The following is an 18,046-nucleotide window of genomic DNA, read 5'->3' on the forward strand; positions in this document are numbered from 1 at the left end:
GCCATTTGCAGCAAGAGACGCTCGAGTCTGTCCCTATTAGTCTTCTTATCCTTTCAAACAGCTATCAGAATGTGTCTTTCATGTTCTTTAAGCATTACATCTAAGTTTCTTCCTGCAGTAGTTAATGGCATGAGATGTTTATTCTCTCTGTTTTTTTCACTGTCACCCTAACACATGGCAAAGAAAAAAAGAAATTGATTAGCCCACAAAAGTTTCACTGCAAATCTAAGACAGTTATGGTTAAGATCAGTGTCGTGCGAAGAGTTTTAGGGGCTTAAGACAAGTTTTAAAAATAAATTTATTTACAACCGTAATGAAAATAATTTTCTAATATGATATATTATTTTCACCAAATACACAAGTCTGTAAAAGAATAAGTTTATAACGTAAATATGTTATATTATGTCATATAGAAAAAAATACATAAATTCAAAAAGTGAATTAATTAATTTTCGTAGAAATGTTTTTTTTAAAAATAAGTCTAAACCACTATATTATAAATTATTTTAAATTTTGGGGCCCTAAAAACAGTCATATTAATCGGAGGCCTGAAGCGAATGTCTTTTTCAATACACTGTAGACACGCCTCTGGTTAAGATGTTCTTACCAGTGGATTCTTTTTCTTTTATTAAATCTTTGGGTTTAACCAGAAAAATGCGGTGACCCATTACCATCTTTTGTTATTAAACCACCATTGATTTGCTATAGGAAAATAAGATGCATCTCTGGCAGCTACCGAGTCTGAGAACTTTGTCAACTGGGCGGATCCACGTTGAACAAAAGACCGTTGCATCATCAGTTCTTTACTTAAAGAAGGAGACTGATTCTCATTATAACACTCTTCAGTGTTGCATCTTCATTAGGATTGAACTTTTCAATCATGCTTGTCTGGTTATTCTCCCCTTCACATTTCTTTTACAAACAAGAGCATAAACCGAAAAGTGAAGATTCCATGAATACAAACATACAATATATATATTATGCTAGAATGATTATACATACTTGTATTGATGCTAGTAACTCGACATTGGCATCTGAATCAGGCACAACTTTAGATTTTCTAGATATTTGTTTTGACTCATTCTGTTTACTGCATTTCTTTCTGGTAAGAGGAAAATTTGATGCATCAGTGTTCATTAAGACATAAAAGAACCATGTTTATGCAAAATCTGGATCTTACCATCTTGGTTCCTCTTTTCGAAGCTTCACGTAAATTACCTTTTTTTATTGTGTCTAAAAACAAAGAGGAGTAAGACAAAAATGAGATTAAAAACGAAAATATTAATGATTTTCAATGAAATGAAGAAACAAGGATTCTCCACTTACCCTAAATCGCCATTGATACATGTTGAAGGTAGGGAGGAAATGAGGAATAAAGTGAAGAACAAATTAGGGTAAAACGAGAAAAAGAAATTGAAAAGAAGATTATGAGTTTTAGCCAATGAAGAACAGTGAATCACCATTGAAGAGAGGAAGGAGATAGGTGGAGAAGATAAGAAGGTAATTAGGTCTACGGATTGGTATTTACCTGTTATCAATTCTAGCTTTTTTATTTTATAAAATTACATTAAGAAATCTAATTGAAATATCTAAATATAATTAATAAAATATAATTGAGATTAATTTGAGGGTATAATGGTATTTACGGAAATTAAAATCTTAATATGACAAAAGATGTAGATAAAGTTTTATAGAGATAAATATGAGTTGAAAGTATCGTTTTTTCCAATTTTCCTTTATTTTTATGATCATAATTTTTATCGTCTAGCTTTTTCCTCAATACCGGACACTTTATTTTTTATCATAAGTCTTGATTGCTATTTCTAGAAACTTACTTATTAATATTGTAATGTTCTGTTTTTGACTTTTGAGAAAATGTCTATATGCAGCTTCGAATTTTAGAAACTTTAAAAAATATTATATTATCAGACATTTTTATTCCCTTATATTTTTTGACATTCTTATACCTATTATATCGATTTTTTGTATATATAACTAAAGATGAATTTATTATATAGGAATGGTTTATACTTTATATATAAATAATTAAGAATTGCCTGTAAATATCAGTTTGCTAAGGTGTGGTGACCAACTCTACAAATCCTTCCATTAGTGTACGTGATCAAGAAGCCAAAAATAGTGGTGGAACAACGAGCCAGTTCTTACGATCAGCTTTGTGGGAATTTATGTAATCAACACCTTCCTCTGCCAGTTATGGTTCTCTCAACCGGGCCTTCGTGTATGTCTTGTGCGTAGCTTCGGCTACATTAGGTTCAATAAGCGTCAGTGCAGAACCAGTCCTAGCCAGGGGCGGATCTAGTTGTATAGAAGGTGGGGCACGTGCCCCATACTAAATTTTTTAAATTTTGTTTGTAACATAATTTTGAGTAATTAAAACTAGCATATTTGGTTAAATGAGGTAAATGGTGCCACACACTTCACGCTTGACCATATTTTTCACCCATCTTTTATCTTATTTATTTGTTGTTGTCAAATTTAGCGTGTGCAGTTACTCTTTCTTTCTCAAATATTTAATTTCATATTTCAACTTTTCTCGTTTGTTTCTTAAATTTTATTAAAGTAGTTTTATGTGTCTAATTTGTTCAGCTTTGCACTGTAAATATCAATTTTGAATTTCCAATTACTTATTTTGTACTCCTTCTATTTCTAGAAAATAAATATTTTCTGGTTTATACATATTAAAAACATTAAAATCTGATAATAAATATAGTATTATATTTAATTAACTATTCAGTGATACAATTAATTATCTAAGAGTTTATAATTTGCTATTATTAACTCATATAAAATGTATTGAAAGCTTAAAATGATATATCTTTTAAAAATAAACTTTCTAACTTTTGTAAACAATTTCGGAAAATAACGAATATTTAATTAGTTAAAATATTTACTGTAAAAATATTATATTTTATAATTTCATAAAACTGTCAAATTATTTTAAATAAAATATATATTTGTGCTCCATATAAAATATATTTCTAGATCCGCCCCTGGTCCTAGCGTAACTGAGGGTACAAAGTTAAAATGAAAAGAATTGCTGAAAACTGTTTGTTGAACCAGGGAGGATCGAACATAACTCATTTTGATGTGACATACATTGTTTCTAGCATTAGAGCATGTTTATCCCTTGATCCTTAAGTGTGTTTCTTAGTGATTATTTAATATTTTAATTGTACTTAAGTGGAGTTAAGAACCATAGTTAAGAAACTCCCATTTGGAGCGGTCCAATGGGAGTTTCTTAATTAGGGGTTCTTAAGAAATTTTTTTTTTTTTAAAGATAAAATTTATTTATTAATTTAAACATATTAAAAGATAACATTTAAAATATAGATTTTTTTTGAAAAAAACATAAAAATAAAGACTAGTACAATAATCGAGAATAATTTGGAAAAACATCAGAGTTCAGTAGTTGTCTCCCTCGCCTTTTTCACGCTTTCTTGCGATATGAACTCTTTTTTTCTTCTATTTCTTTCGACTTCTTGATCACCATAATTAATGGTCAAATTCTCCATTGTTTGATCAAAATATTAATCAAAATATTGATCAAAATAATTATCAAAACTTTCATCATCTACTCCCTCAAAAGTGTTATGAGAAGAAGAAGCCATAGAATTTATATTCTTAATCGGGACTGTTTTAAAAAGGGTTTGTGTTTTGTAGAAAGGGTTTGTAGAAGGGGTACGGTTTGTGTTTTGCGTTTTGCGTTTTGTAGAAAGGGTTTGTGGTGATCAAGGAGATTAGAAAAAGAGAGATGAATTTTGATGACTTGATATGAGTTTTGATGACTTGATATGAGCAATGAGATGATTTATATAGAGCAAGAGAGATATGAGTTTTGATGACTTGATACAATGAGTTTGACAAACACCATCTCGTGACACAAAAAACACAAACACTCTTTGTCTTCTTTATACAAAACCATCTCAGGCACGCATAAACACCACCATCTCATGACCTCTCTTGCAAATCCAACAACAACTCCTGTGACCTCTCTAGCTAATCCGACATAACTCTCGTGACTTCTCTTGAGTAACGACACCATCTCGTGACCTCTCTTGCTCGCATAACCGAGACCAAGGCTTGTGACTTCTTTGTCTCGTAACCGCACAGAAACAAATATAACATTTCACTTAACATTTCACATATAACTTTTTAATAAAACAGAAAGCTCACATAGTAAACTTGAAACATACATTAAACAGAGCAGCTAACAGAAACAGCAAACACAAACAGCTAACAACTTTTTAATAAAACAGAAAGATCACATAACTTTTTAATAAAACAGAACAGCTAACAGAACAGATCGCATAATATAACATAAACTTGAAACATACATGAACATGAAATTAAACATAGAGAGGATTGACTGTCGACCTCAACCCTGTAAAATTATCAACACAAGAAGACTAAAACATCACTTAAAAGACTCACACTTCCCTCTCAAGATGAACTTAAAGAACATGACTACAAAAGAGTTAGTTTGTTACCATTATGTCTGGTAGAGACGAAGCCAATACAGAAAGATGTTCCTTGGCGTCCTGTTGAATTGAAAACGATCATTAAAACAAAGTATACACATATCTAACCAGAAAACACATAAAGAGTAAAAGCTAAAGGATCGTTGATCCAAGTCAGAATGCAAAACTAACAAAAAACTTTTCTTTTCTTCTTTCCTTAGAAACTAGATGATGAAACGAGAGAGATTGATTCAGTATTAATGCAAAATCAGTAGATTACGTCAAGAGCAAAAACAGAACCGAACTGCTTTGGTTTTGCTTGCGAAGAAGAGAAACTGAAACATCACTTATCTGTGGGTTTCCATGCTTCCTCTGTCACGGAGAAGAGGAGAAGACGAGAGCAAAGACGGAGGATCGGTGGTGGTGGTGGAGGATCGTTGATGGTAAAGGATCGGTGCGATCCTTTCTCAGTCGTGACTGAGAACACGAAGGGGAAACAGAGATGAAAAAGAAAAAAAAAATGATTCTGGTGAAAAGAAAATAGAACAAAAAAATATACTTTGCCTAAAATGGTGACACGTGGGTTGAAAAACTCTCTAATAATCGGTCACAAAAGTCACCCATTAAGGATCAATAATGTATCTTTTCCTTTATTTTGATTTAATTAAATGCCATTAAAACACTAAGAAACCCATTAAGGATTGCCGATTATCATGGTCTTAGACTACACAAGTTTTTTGTTAATTTGTGGCCGATTTGATACTTATAGTTGGAAGCCCATGCGTCGTCAACTTGAGTCCAACAGCACTACGTCAGTGATTACGGACAAAGTCCCATCCATAGTATAGAAATGTAAAAGAAACATGTTTATGGTTTAATCAGTTACGGACAAAGTCTCCATAATAAAGAAGCGTATAATAAACACGTGACTGAAGCCATTGGTCAAAAATAAATACTCCCTCTGTTTTTCAATATAAGTCGTTTTAGAGAAATTTTTTTGTTATAAATTATATGTCGTTTTCGATTTTTTATGTAACATTTATTAATAATTAATATTGTCTGACCAATGATAATATATCTTCTATTTTTCTATTGGTTGAATTGTGGTTAGGTAAATAATTAATGATGTTTTTGCTTCAAAAATATAAGAAATTAATGATTTTCTTAATCTATGTGCATAGTTTTAAAACGACTTATATTAAAAACGGAGGGAATAAATAATAAGCACGTGACTGCTTTTGTGTACCATCTTAGCTTATGAAAGAGAGGATGTGCGTAGTAGTAGTCCAGTAGATGACATCACCAAAGTTTATTTCTGAGTTAAAAAAAAAAAGTTATGTTTTTTTATTTGCTCTTGTAATGTTTGTTATATTCTGAAAAAGAAAAAAAAGTTTGTGAGGTACATGAAATTTACTCTAATACTAGATCTTGATCCGCGCCCCCGTGCGGATGTTGGATTTAACTTGCGTTCAATGTAAATTTATAACCTATTAATATTGTAAAATGTCCATTTATATTTTTATGTTTTATAAAATATATTTAGAGTAAAATATATTATATTATAATATAGATGTTTGATAATAATTTTTTATCTATACGTAATATTATATTTATAATTTTATAACTTGATGCAATTTGATGTAATTGTAATATTCATATATTAACATATTGATTTTTTTGTTTACTTATTTAAAAATGATTTAATTTTTTTTATAGTAGGTTTTTATGAATTATTATTGATTTTATGATATTTGTTTTTTTTGAAAATTGTATTGTAGCAGATTAATATATATTATATATTACAGTTTCTGTTTTTATTTTCAGCAAAAAGAAATAACAATTCATTGTAATTAATTTTTTTTAAGTGAAGTGGCAGATTTGTAAATAAGAAAGAAATGTAATGGCTAAATATGTAAATAAAAAAAAATATTTAATATGTTATTTGTGTTTCCAAACAATTCTCATTTAATCTGCTATCCAAGTTTTCCAATGACAGAATCTGTAAATGAGCAAGAAATACAAAGACTAAATATGTAAATAAATAAAAAAATTTAATCTGCTATCCTTGTTTCCAAACAATTTTCATTCAATCTATTATCTAAGTTTCCAAATAGTACCAAAAGGTACTTTAGTTTTAATAATATAGATAGTGAAAACCATCCGATATACGAGAATGCGGCAACAATTACACCACGTTTATGTTAATACATGCCACATATACAAAGTAAACGATTATATGGTGATAACATCACAATCGTGTTTAATTGATTTTAAACTAAGCTAATAAGGTCAATCTGTAATTTATATATTAAAATTAACTCCGATTTACTAAACTCAACCCGACCCAACTCCCGACCCGTGTCGGCTTAAGTCTTTTCTTTGGATTCCCAATTTGAAATTAGGGTTCATAACAAAAAAATATTGATTTCAAAGAGATGCAATGGAGAGGGTCTTTAATACTTTTATCTTCTCCGCTCAGAAGGAGACCCTTGTTTTTTCGACTGTTCTTTCTTGTAAACGGCCCCAACTAGTGCTGCACAAGAACCAAATTTGCAAATTCCATTTATTAACTCCATTGCAACGAAGATATTGGAACAAAGCCAAATGTATGTTATGTACATTAAGAGTTAGAAAGTCTAGTGAGAAAGAGAGAAGGAACCTTCACATAACGCTTCTCTTAGAAGGTAAGATCTCATTTGGTCTGCCAGAAAAAAAAAAGATATGTGAGGAAAGTGAAATGTCAAATTCTCATTGTCAAGAACTTGGTCCAAGAAAATAATATTTTTCTCTTTGATTTGCATAAACCCAGCTTTGAGTTTGCACTCCCACTTGTTCTTACGCTTCTTCACCTATTAAAGAAAACTACCTCTGTATTGCATCTCTTTGAAATTGATTTTTTTTTTTGGTTATGAACCATAATTTTCGAATTGGGGATCCAAACAACAGATTTAATTCAACACGGTTCGGGTAAAAGAATTGGGTAGGATCGAATCGAATTTAGTAAATCAGATTTAACTTTAATATATTACAGATTAACCCCATTAACTTAGCTTAAAATCAATTAAACATGTTTGTGATATTGCCACTATATAATCATTTACTTTGTATATGTGACATGTATTAACATAAATGTGGTGTAGTTGTGGACACATTGTTATACATTAGATGGTTTACACCATATTACAGTAAACTTCGTGTAGGTGACAAACTTTTTTCCTCCGAAAAAATAAGAAGACATCTTCTTTACGTCAATATAATCTTCTTTTGAAGGCGCATTCACTGGTTTACCATGTTGTTAGGAGAAGAAGCAAGCAAAGATTTTACAAATTATGGGAAACAGAAAAAAGAGAGCTCTGTTCACTACGAGAATTGTGCTCTATTTACCATATGCATTTGTAATTTGCAAAAAAAAAAAAAGATGAAATAATCCATATGGGCAAGAACACAGTTTGTGTGGTATTCTGAAAGGTTCAAAGACTTATTTAGCGACTATGCAAATCGATATTTTTCTCATTACTCATTTGGTACTGATCATTATTTTCTAATACATTATATATTTAAAATTTGCATGCTCAACTCTTTTCGTAGACGAGTAAGAAAAATAACATATATATGGACATTTCCAAACAATATGACATTTACTTGATATAGAAAACCATGAATTAATTATTTTTTGTTCTTCTTAATTCCATTGGTATTGCATATTCATATCCACTCCAAAAAGGCTAAAGATTTTATTTTCTGATTTTATAGCTTGACAATTCTCTAGTTTCCACCTATAATGCATATATACAGTATGAAGAGACAATGCTAAATGTTTTGGGGGAGTTGACATCTCATGTTTTTATAGGTTTTTAGTATCTCATTTTTGTTCATATAAGTAATTTTAGATTACATTTAGATGTTTATATTGCATTTTTACACACATTTGCATATAATAAGGGCTAGATTGCACAATCGGAAGTTTGAGGCTAAATCAAGAGAATATTCTAGAAAATTACAAAGCTTCGGGTCTAAATGAAAATAAGGAAAAGATGAGGGGCCACTATGAAATTAGTAGGATGTCTAGAATGGCGCAGTTGAAAGATTTGGGGTAATTTAAGAGGATGTTTCTGTAAACTAGATAGTCTTGGGTCTAAAGAGAAAGAAAGCAAAATTTTGAGAACTGAAAATGAAAATATGGAGAAACAAGCCATTGTTGTTGTTCGACCTCGAGCCTGCGGCGTAGGAGACGGCTTGGAACTTGGAAGGTACTCTCACAGTGTCTTGGAGCTTTGATTACGGTATATTGCGTGGAGGAGAGCTCCGACTTGGAGCCGCGGCGGATGACTTGACGACGACATGTGGAGTTTAAACCGGTGCCACCTCCATGTAGAGCCGCGGAGGAAGAAGACAGAGGCGGGTGGAGCTTCTGTAAGAGCATCTCCAATGTATTACTCCAAATTTTACTTCAAAATGGTGTAACTCCAAAATGGAGTTGGATTTTACTCCAATGTATTACTCCATTTTTTACTCCAAACAAAAAGATTCTTTTTTCATTTAGTTGATAATTGTTATTAGTACATTCAACTTATAAAAAATTAACAATTAACCTAACTATTTTATGTTTACAAAATTTCTATAATAATATATTTTATTTAAATTAAATATTTATCATTAAAAATACAACTAGAGATTATCTTCCAATTTCAATTCGTGCAGATTTTATCATATGCAATTTTTCTAAATCAAAAATATTTTTATGCATTAAAAGAACATAAAAAAAAATAAAGTTTTGTTTTGTAATTTGAATTATGTATTGGGTCCTATTGTTTGTTTGTGCATATATCAAGTTCAACAAGTACAAATGTTATCAATCAAAATTTTGACCCACAAAATTAAAAAAACTCATCTATTCCGTTTGAATAATACTTCACCGCTTTTGGTAGTTTTGAAAACAATTTACCGAATTAATTATTAAATTACTTATTTATATTACATTATATTTTTTTTTTTTTATTTTTAGTTTTGATTTTTATGAGTTTATGCATATTTTTTGTAAACTATAAAGTAGTAATCTTTTGTAGAGTATTATATTTTTTTATGTTATTATGTTATTTTAAGTATGAAATAAAAACATTAAAAATCAAAAGGACCATTTCATAAATATAAAAAGTTCAACTCCAAAATGGAGTAGTGGGTAAGATTACTCCATAAATGGAGTAACCCTAGCTTTTTTTTTTGTCAAATAAGAGCTTCCATTTACTTAAATCAAATCCATATTACATAACTAAACGAGCAAGGCTTGCTCTTGCCAAAGAGTCTGCCTTAGAATTTTCTAAACGAGGCACAAAAGAGTAAGATAATGGACAGAAGAGAGTGGCAAGGTTCCTTATATCAGTAAGGATACCTGCGATCTCATTCAAATCCCGCCCTTCACAAAGGGTAGAGATGAGGACCTGAGAGTCCGAGTAAATGTGGAGACAGGGAAGGCAAAGGTCTTTGGCCTGGTTGATTGCATCTCGCATAGCTAGTGCTTCTGCTATAAGCGCTGAGCCTACAAATCTTCTGTTGGACGTACCGCGACACAGAACTGCGCCCTCTTCATTCTTGATAATCCAGCCCATTCCTCCTGTTTTTGATGATTCCTGCCAAGCTCCATCGATCCAACAAGAGAACAAATGTTGACTTCTACTAATACCTTGGGGGCCTTTCTTTTGCTCCTTCTTCTTTCCTAAGATGGCGTCCTCCCACACTCGAGCTTCAGCAACTGCCTTTGAGATGATATCTTCCGCGTGAAAAGCTTTTCCTTCAAACACAAGCTTGTTTCTTGCCGTCCAGAGATTCCACAAGAGCCAGGGAACAAGTGGAGATGAGACAACTCCTAGCGGGGGGAGAGCTGTTCGATACACTTGAGCAGAATACCAGTCTGAGAAGACTATTAGAGAAGCTGGATCTACAGTAGGAGTAACTAGTGGGACTTTAGACCAGAACTGAACTGCAAAAGGACAGGAGGAGAACAAGTGTTGAATGGATTCCAACTCTCCACATCTTTTGCAGTTAAGTGCCGACTGTATTCCTCTGATCGCGAGCAAAGATCCAACCGGGATCGCATTATGCAGTACCCTCCACAGAAAGTGTTGAATCTTTGGTGGCACCTGCAACTTCCATACCATCTTTTTCCAATCAAACTGATCCTGTTGGACGATCAGCTTTTCTTCAGCTATCTTCTTATACCCTGACTTAGCTGAGTAAAGTCCTGATGGATCAGGTAACCAGACTTGTCGATCCCATTGTTTCCTAGAGCTTGGGATGAGTAGTCGGATTTTTTCCTCATAGAGAGGTAAGTGTAGGCGAATTTTCTCCAGGTCCCACTCGTTTGATTGCGAGTGTAACAGGTCTGCCACCAACAGGTTTTGGTTGGCTAGGGTTGGTGGACCTATTGGAGTTTCTGGCTTTGACGGGGAGAGCCAAGGGTCTGACCAAACTTTAATGTTTTCTCCATTACCAACAAGGTAACCCAAACCTTTTTCCAGCACCGCTTTCCCCGCCATCACGCTTGTCCAGCCGTGAGATGCCCCTGTTTTCACACTACTCTCTAGAAAGGAGCAGTCTGGAAAATATTTTCCTTTGAGGACTTTAGTAAGCAGAGAATCCGGATTGTGCATGATCCTCCAGCCTAGCTTTGCCAATAGCGAATCGTTGTAGTCCACAAAATTTTTAAAGCCTAGACCTCCCAAGTATTTCGGCTGCGCCATTATGTTCCAAGCTACCCATGCTATCTTATGCACATCTGGTGAACTATCCCACCAAAACCGAGTTAAAATGGACTGGATTCTTTTACAGAGGGAAATTGGAATTTTGAAACTGGTCATGGAGAAGGTAGGGAGCGCCGTGAGCACAGATTGGAGCATTACATGCTTTCCCGCACCCGAGAGGAACCGAGTTGTCCAAGAATGAGCTCGCTGTCTAATCTTATCTACCATCCCAGTAAAGATATCCTTCTTGCATCTACCAAAAGTCTCTGGGAGGCCCAAATACTTGCCCATTCCCCCTTCTCTGGAAATACCCAGCGTGGCCGTCACTCTAGCTTTGATGATCTCCGGTGTTTTAGCTGAGAAGGTAATGGTAGACTTATCCTGATTAATGCACTGGCCTGAGCTTAGCTCATAACGCTTCAAGATCTCACTCAAAGCTCGACAGTTCCTTTCATTTGTTATACAAAAGATCATAGTATCGTCAGCGAAGAGGAGATGGTTGATATGAGGGCTTCTCTGAGCAACTTGAAGGCCAAGGAGTCTTCCATTCTCCTGTGCGATTCGGCACAAACCAGACAGTACCTCCGTACACAGGATGAAGAGATAGGGAGAGAGCGGATCTCCTTGTCTAAGACCCCTTGAGGGAACCGTCTTTCCTTGAGGAGCTCCGTTAATGAGAAACGAATAAGTCACCGTGGTGACACATTCCATGATCCATCTTATACAAACGTCTCTAAACCCCATCTTACTCAGGACCTTCTCCAAAAATCCCCACTCAATGCGATCGTACGCCTTGCTCATGTCGGTTTTGATGACCATAGAACATCTTTTTGCTGCTCCTGAAGTCTTTAGATAGTGGAGAGTCTCATGGGTGATCAGCACATTATCTGAAATGGCTCTACCTGGTACGAAGGCCGTTTGATGTACCGAAATCAGACTCGGGAGGAACTGTTGTAGACGTTGAGTAAGCAGCTTCGCTATAATCTTATACCTCACGGTACAAAGGGCAATAGGCCTGTATTCCGCCGCTGTCTTTGGAGCTTCTGTCTTCGGGATCAAGCACACATGTGTCTCATTTATCTGCGGGATCATCTTACCCGTGATAAAGAAAGTCCGAATATCTCGGTAAATATCTGGTCCCAACAGACTCCAGAACGACTGGTAAAAGCTTGCAGAGAAGCCATCTGCCCCCGGTGCCTTTCCTCCATTGATAGAGAAGAGTGAGATTCGAACTTCCTCCATGTCTGGAATTCTACAGAGAGTGTCATTCATCTCCTCTGTCACTCCTCTGTATATTGTTTCCTCCACTGTACTGAAGTCATCTTCCCCATTAGAAGAGAATAATTGTTGATAGAATCTCTCAAACACCTTGCCTACATCTTCTTCTTCGTACTTTGGGACCCCTTCTGCATCTTCAATTGTTGTAATACAATTTCTAGCCTTTCTCGCCTTTGTAACCGCGTGGAAAAAGGCACTGTTTCTGTCTCCTTCTTGCAACCAGAGAATTCTACTTCTCTGCCTCCAGAAGAGCTCTTCCTCCTTGTAAGCCTTACTTAACGCTTCCGTAAGGACTAGGATTCTACTTGTATCTGGTGCTGCCGCTGAGAGTTCCTTTTCCAGTTCCTGTTGGTTAAGGAGCATCGCCTTTGTGCATATCTCTTTTTGGATCTTTGACCATTTTATGATCTCTTGTCGGCATCTTGAAATCTTAACTTCCACTGGTTCCTCTATTCCCTTTCTCCATGCTTCTTCAATGACTTTCCGAGCTTCTTCATTATCATTAAGCCTCCTATCGTATCTAAACGGTCTCCTTAGCTATTACTCCATTTTGGAGTTGAATATGGAGTGGGGTTGAAGAAGATTTTACTCCATAATTGAGTTTGAAGTAAAAAATGGAGTAGGGTTGGAGATGCCCTAAGTCTGTTCATGTTCATAACCACTTACTTTCGTTTATAAACTTTCGGACTACAGAAAAGAATAGATACACCAACTAATTATACTAATTAATTTTAGCAAAAAAAAAAAATAATTATACTAATTAATGTCAATAATATACTCATAATTCATAAAGACAGTGTACGTAAGGCAACTTTTTTTCTCTATATACTTGATTAATATGATTCTTATTGCTCTTTTTTTTTGGGTCTAATTCTTATTGCTCTTTTATTGTTCAATCTCGATCTTTTCACAAGTCTAACTATTTCAAAACATGTTTTCTATTGATTTAGGCATTTAGCTTTGATATTCCAAGTTCTTGATGCAAATGTTAGTCCTCCATCGGTTTAGCCTTGAGGTGCATATTGACCTCTGCTTCACTACAACGAACATGCTTAATTCACAAAAAGAATAATACACTTGATATAATTTCCCTTGATTATTTGCATCTGAGCCTTTATTGACCATAACATAAATGTATATGATATAATAAACTTAATACTTAGCGATCTCACTAAATTAATACTCGGCGATCTCATTAAATAAGATTTTCTTTAAATGGCGCAAGCTTGATTTATATTATGATCCAACATAATCATTTTTTTTAAATGTAAGATATACCATTAGTCCGTATTATATAAACATCAACTTAAATCAAAGTTTGCTATATATTATGGCCTAAGTATTGCATGCTTTTGCTATAAGTCAGAAAATAATAATTTTTTTAAGTGTTGGTTTTTTTTATTAATAACAAAAAGACGTTTCTATTCAAAATTGTTTTGTTAATAAAAGAAAAGAAAATATTGTTCGGTTTTTAAGCCTTCCTCACCTGTAAAAATTTATATAAAGAATAATATACAAATTAAATTGTTTTGGTTTTACCAAACAAACTTATATATCAAATATTTTCCTTACAATACAATTCTTTATACTTAAATTATGAAATTTATATTGAAGATTAAGAAAAAGCTTTGGCACGTGTCTAATTGTTTTTTGTAGTATAAGAAAACATTAATAATGATCTTTCTTATTAGTTAATAATATATATCACGTTAACCTAACTTTCATCTTATACAAAATATTGGTTGCAAACAAATAATCATCATCTTTCTATATTTTAGCCTCCAGTATAATAATAGACAGACTGCAAAATTTTATGTTGCCTTAATATGACCTATAATCAAACTATACTTCAAATTATAAGCCTAACTCAATTTGTAATTCTCTTTTTAATATTTTATTTTTTCATCTTATGTCAAAAAGAAAGTAAAAATCTGATATTCTGAAACTAGTGTAACTTCAAAATAAAAAATATATAAATTTTATTTAATGATAAGTTAGTAAAAAAAAATATCCAAATGTATCGACTAACATATAGATGATTATATAAACAATAAAAAATGCATACATATAAAAACAATTCGATCATATATAAATCTTAAATTTATCATTATGATATGTTTAATATTTTAATAATATAATTCAATATGCACATCTTATCCTAGTATTTTAGTAAGACAAATGGTAATTTTTTAGAGGAATGAAGCTAAATTTTAATTTTAATTAACATATTATAAAGTTGGTCCGATTCAACTCTCCAAATGATATAAAGCTATCTACACATGTAACAGAAAATTAAGGTTTGATAATGAATTGACTGGCAGATACATTAGAAATAATTATTATGTCGAAAACTGCGATCGATCGAAACCAATACAAATTAAATTTTATTATTAACATTAGTTAAAGGCATCTGTGTCAATAAGGTTTTACCAAAATTTTCAATATTAATTAGTAACTAAACGTATACCTGAATTTTAAACTTCAAGAATCTTAGCAAATCTGTTATATTTATTGCATTTAAGTATATTTATTGCATTTACATGTTGATTTGCATACAACAGGGGGTAGAGTGCACAATTGCAAATTTGAGGCTGAATTCGCAGAACAATCTGCAGATTAATAAGTTTGAGGTCAGAAAAGAAATTCTACAAATGATGGAGGACGGGATGCAAATATTCTTCGATCGAGCTGCAATTTGATCCGCGACGGCAAGGCTTGATAGGACGACGCCGAAGCTAGCTTGGCAAGACACAACGCGGAGTTTTTCGTGTCCATGGATTCCGGTGAGAGCATGCTGACTTGTAGCCAGTGCCGGCCTTGAATATTTACAGACCGGAAGCAAAGTTATAAAAATAAGGCCCATTCATACGTAGAAATATTAATATATATATATATATATATATATTAAAATCTATGTGTATGAAGAAAATGGTATTGTAGTAAATCGAACTCGTCACCTTGCATTCCAGAATAACCACTAGACTAGCTAAGGAATTTTATAAGTAATTGGCTGCAAAATAAGTTTAGAAATCGAAGGCCGGAAGCTCAAGCTTCCACCGCTTCCGGTCAGGGCCGCTACTGCTTGTAGCTGTGATGGAGACGGCGGCGTGAGGAGCAGAGTGCGAAGAAGCAGCGGAAGAGACATGGCTGAGGAGATGATTTGAACAGAAGAATTAAGCTTCATGCCGGAGCGGAAGACAATAGCGGTGGAGAAGGAGTCGATCCGGGGGTGGTGATCGGAGCATGAGCTCAGCGGATTATATAATATTTTAAAGCTACTTTTGATATGATAAAAAAAAACATTTGATATAATATCTAGTAATGGATTTATGCTACCAACCTATATTTTAAAGCTATGATTTATATAAGATGCTCTAAAATTGTTTTAAATAGGACTATATTAAAATGAGTGAAATTGGCTCAAAATCTTAAAAGAAGTTATTAATTAAGTAAGGGTACCCATTAAGTAACTACCCATGAAACAAATTGTGTGGGGTTTAATATTCAACTTGGAAAATTGCAATTACAAAACAGTCTTTTTTGGGTTATAGGAAATGTTTTTAAGTATAGGGCTACAGGTAGATTAAAAAGTGAAAAGAATGTGGAAACAATAATATGGGGAATTAATAATGATTGGATTGCCAAATGAGAAGCTTGGTCATTCTGACACAAGGAGTCTGAAAAAAAGGGAAATCACAGCAATGAGTCCTTGCATGCAAAAAAATTGCAGAGGGAGAGATGCAAAAAATTCGTGATACAATGTTTTATAGATAGTTCAACATTTACAAGCTATTAAAGTGTCTGCAATCTAACGTTAAATTTGGATATATTACATAATCTGGTTTGATATTATGTTTTACAGATTGTTCAACACTAATAATACTATTATATGTGATTTATTATTTGTTATGTGTTATGTATATGATATATAATGGATAATTGTTACACATTTTTAGATATGTTAGCTATATAACAGTAAACTAGCTGTTTTATGGTGCAGTAACAAAATTTAAAATATTTTTAACAGATAAATATAAATTTTATTTTAAAATAAAATTTTATTAATATTGTAAATTTTCTTTTTTGCATCAGTATTTTAATATAAATTTGATTTAATTAAACATAAAAATTATATTTAAGAATATGCATGTATATATTTGAAATTATAATCTTAGATATATTTTTCTATCAATTTATTTTAATTAAAACTATTTAATTTTTTTTGTAAAAGTTGCACAATTACCAAAAATTAAAATTAAACAATATTTATAAAATTTGTAGATATATAAGAAAATAATGATTTTACGATTAATGTTTTTTCTAAAAAAATTGTATACATTTTTAAAATTTTAGTAGTAAAATTGTATAATTTAAAAATGTATAATTAATTATATTTCAAAATTTATAATGTCATATTTGAATATATTTATTTTAATGATGATTTATGAGTTATTCCCATATTCTAAAAAAATTTCCAAAAATATAAATTGACATTAAATATAATATATGAGTTATTACCATATTTTAAAAAGTTTACCAAAATATAAATTAACATTAAATGCAATTGTCCATGTCATATTAAGCTATAAAACATGTCATCAATTTCAGTAGCCATGTCATATTTGTTTTGTGAAATTGATTGTATATAAATGACATGTGGCAAAATCACTTCGCAAATATAGTCTAGTGAAAAAAATTCCAAAAATATAAATTGACATTAAATGTAATATATGAGTTATTACCATATTTTAAAAAGTTTACCAAAAATATAAATTAACATTAAATGCAATTGTTCATTTCATATTAAGCTATAAGACATGTCATCAATTTCAGTAGCCATGTCATATTTGTTTTGTGAAATTGATTGTATAAAAGACATGGCAAAATTACTTTGCAAATATAGTCTAGGGGATCTCATAAAGTAATCTAAAATATCAATAAAAATTAAAATAAAATTTATGTTAATATGTAAGTTGGAAGGTTACTAAAGAACCTTAAATATTAAAAGATAATGTAAATGTATGATAAAATTAATTGTTATATGCTAATAAATTATGGTAGCAGTCTAAAAAAGAACATTCAAACGTATACTCAAAATTATACATGGCTAAAATCTTTATTGTATCAAATTAAATTGTTAGATACTTTCAATATTATATTTAGCGCGTAAAAAAAATTATTAACAAGTTATACAACGATAAAAATATATAAATTCTAAGCATGACCTAGTTTTTAAGCTTTTTAAGCTTTTACGTGTACTAGGGCCTTTTCCGGACTACGCCCGGATTAATTTTCTATAACATTTTTATAATACTCAGATCTTATGGATCAAAAGACAATTAGATGTCTATCAAATACAAAACTTGTTTAATGGTAACTTGAAAACAATTTAGTTTACGCCTTTGTATTTGTTTGTCATCTAAAACATAGAGTGGTGAAAGATCTAACTAACTTCATAGCCAAAAATGAGTTTAAAATTTTGATACATGAACCTTTCACTAATTATTTACACATAATTTTCTTGGCATCACTTGTGAAGAAATAAATTGTAAA

This window comes from Brassica rapa, chromosome A02, assembly GCF_000309985.2.
Source record: "Brassica rapa cultivar Chiifu-401-42 chromosome A02, CAAS_Brap_v3.01, whole genome shotgun sequence".
Taxonomy (NCBI): domain Eukaryota; kingdom Viridiplantae; phylum Streptophyta; class Magnoliopsida; order Brassicales; family Brassicaceae; genus Brassica; species Brassica rapa.